At 31.4% G+C, this 3,002-nt stretch overlaps 1 non-coding gene across 1 annotated transcript; it reads right to left on the reverse strand.

Moving 5' to 3' along the window:
• Positions 1-735: 735 nt before the first annotated feature.
• LOC112700630 (small nucleolar RNA R44/J54/Z268 family) lies at positions 736-822 on the reverse strand. Its single transcript, XR_003153536.1, has one exon. It is a non-coding gene; the product is annotated as a small nucleolar RNA R44/J54/Z268 family (small nucleolar RNA).
• Positions 823-3,002: the final 2,180 nt, after the last annotated feature.

Here is a 3,002-nt window from a genome sequence, read left to right on the forward strand (position 1 = left end):
AGATTCTTTTGGAGCCCAACTATGGTCAGACTTCAACAAAAGCAATCTTTAAATCTCTGTTCTTAGTTACAATCATCAGGCTTGTATCACATTGAATAGCAGCTCCATCCATGGTTCTTTTGCTAATCATCCTTGGCACTAAAATGCTCTCTAACATGGTCTCCAAAATGATCTCCAACATGGTTAGAGAAAACAACAATGACTTCACCAAGGAAGAAGAAATTAGAGGAATGTAAGCAGGAGTGAGCTAACAACACGTGCAAATAACAAAGACCAGTAAAAAAAAGATTTAACTATACAAGATGGATGGCCTCAGAGGTAGTGACAATTTAAGATTTCATCAAATACATATATCTAATAATACGTGCAATAGAATACATTATTGGCCAAACCATTAGTAAGGTATCTGCATTAAGCAAAGGCCAAGTATAATTTGAAAATTGATTTAAAAGTTAAAATGATGGGTTCTTCAATAGAGTAAAAACAATAACATACATATGTTGAAAAACAAAATAGATTTTAACATCAGGTTCATTGACAAATGAAAAATCAACAAAAAATTAACACATTAGGGAACAAAATAAATAAACACACATTGCCATAACCATCTCCATAAGAAAATGAGTGATACACTGATAGCTACAAAGGATGCAATATAAAATCAAAATGCTTAATCCCTAAATGAAACAAATGGATAATACAAAAAATATAATAACAGATTGTAGATTTTATATAAACGCATCAGAGAGATTCCCATTTTAGACTAAGTCATCACTCTCCTTCGAGTGCTGATGTCCCTGTTTATTTGTCATCATTTGCGAATAGAAAGAAATACTGCATTTGCAAGCTTAAACATGGATTTTTCACACACAATACCTCAAAGAAATAATTATAATTCAAGCAGAGAAATAATAAATGGAAAAAAGAAAAAATTTGAACTTCAATTCTTCACACAAGTAGAATGCCAGTTTAAATTTTTAAAAATCCAATAACGCAGAATATGCATTGCTAAATAGATTAAAAAAAAATAGGGCTTCCTATTCCGAAGGTGTGAAAAAAAAGGGAGAAAAACAAAATAGTGAAAGAAAAAGCGGGTGCCTCAGATCAAAATTGATATCATGAAATTAAATCTCGAAGTATATTAGGAATAATATATTGTAGTTCAGATCTGAACACTTACTAATCCGTGAAGCTGATACACTGGTGTAGATTCACTGTATTTGCCTCTAACCAACCCAATCTCGTTTCTCTGAACAAATAATAGAGTTCAAAAAATGACCAACCACTCAAATTCAGAAGCATTTTTAATAGTGACAATCAAGAACTAAAACCAAAGCAAATGATTTACCCAAAACAAAGCAAGAAAAACAAACATTACTTGAAAATGCACACACACAAACACAGAGAGATAGAGACACATTATTATCAAATTGAGACATTTCAATGACACAAAAGCATTGACCTATGAAGTGAGAAATCATAGGAGACACCCATTTTAGAAAAACAGAAACTTCAAACAAAAAAAGGGGGGAGAATCAATGAACTTGTCGGTTAATCTATTTACTCTTGTACTCTTTTAAGACTTCACTCAATGAAGAGTATAACTATAAGAGAATCACCTTATATTTTTTTATCCAAAATTAATCAACTAAAAGATTAATGCATTGAAATTGATTGTAGTACCAAAATTTACATTTTTACTTTTTGAATTCATTTTTTTTATATATAAACTAACATTCAGATTTATCAAATCAAGAAAAAATAAATCAAAGTTCATTGTGGTTTAGAGAATTTTACATGCACATTAATGGTAATGCACTAATGCTCGTTCACCTAGTCATCCTTCAATCTAATTCAAGACTTTATTCAAATCACTTGAATCAAAACATTAACTGCACATAGGAATCATACAAGAGTCATTCCACTCCCGAGTTGCTATTAATAAAAAGAAAAGAACCGGTGATCACATATCAAATTTAGTAATAGCAGTATGGAAATATCAATTCTCAACAAATACAATTACAACTGATCCTTGTTCCACTAAGTAAGTTGGCTAATTCAATTTTCAAACAGTCTAAAATATATCAACAAACAAGTAAAACAGAATAAATAAATTGAAGAAGCATCGGAGGAAAACTTAAAGGACTTCTTATTATATGCCAAAATCTGTAAACATGCAGATTGAATAATTGAACAAACTTGCACTATCATACGAAACTGTAACAAATATTACCAGAACATACAAGTATACCAAAACATGCACACCAAAATACATTTTAAAACTGGAAAATTAGATCCCACAGATCCTGTAGCTAAAAATTAGATTGCCACCAAAACAACTTTACATTGTTACTAGTATGTAAAATTCATCAAGACAACAGGATAAAGAAGTAGAGCAATAGTAATGCAAGCTTAGTAGTGCATTGTAGCATGGCTCATGAAGTACACAGCACGGAAAGCCAAATTAAGACAAGATTAAGCATGTAAAAATATATTTTTGTCAGATTCAAGCCAAATTAAGCATGTAAAATTATATCAAAAGCTTAAACTCTTTATTGAGACAAATAATCAAACATGTTGTTTGCATGCAACATAATCACAAAGAGCATATAAGAAATTAAGCAAAATAAAAAATAACTAATCAAATTAGCAGTCTATTGCAGGAAATTAGTGTAATATGATGTAGAAAGCATAAAAAGAACCCAAACCTTAATGAGAGATTCAAAGAGAATTCACAGAGATAAGCAATGCGAATATGAACTTGAAGAAGAGAAGGAAACCAGTCTTCTGTTTAGGGTAATGGTGGCGCCGGTGTAGCTCCGATGGCGGTGGCGTTGGTGAAGCCTCCACTGATTTGGGAAAAAACTCAAACTTTAATATGAGATTCAAAGAAAATTCACAGAGCAGTGTGACGTGACGGAAATTGGCAAGTTAAGAAATTATCAATAGAAATACGTTGCAAGTACAGTCCTTAACCAGCCGAAAATCCACTTATCAATTTA

The sequence above is a fragment of the Arachis hypogaea genome, chromosome 6, assembly GCF_003086295.3.
Source record: "Arachis hypogaea cultivar Tifrunner chromosome 6, arahy.Tifrunner.gnm2.J5K5, whole genome shotgun sequence".
Classification (NCBI taxonomy): domain Eukaryota; kingdom Viridiplantae; phylum Streptophyta; class Magnoliopsida; order Fabales; family Fabaceae; genus Arachis; species Arachis hypogaea.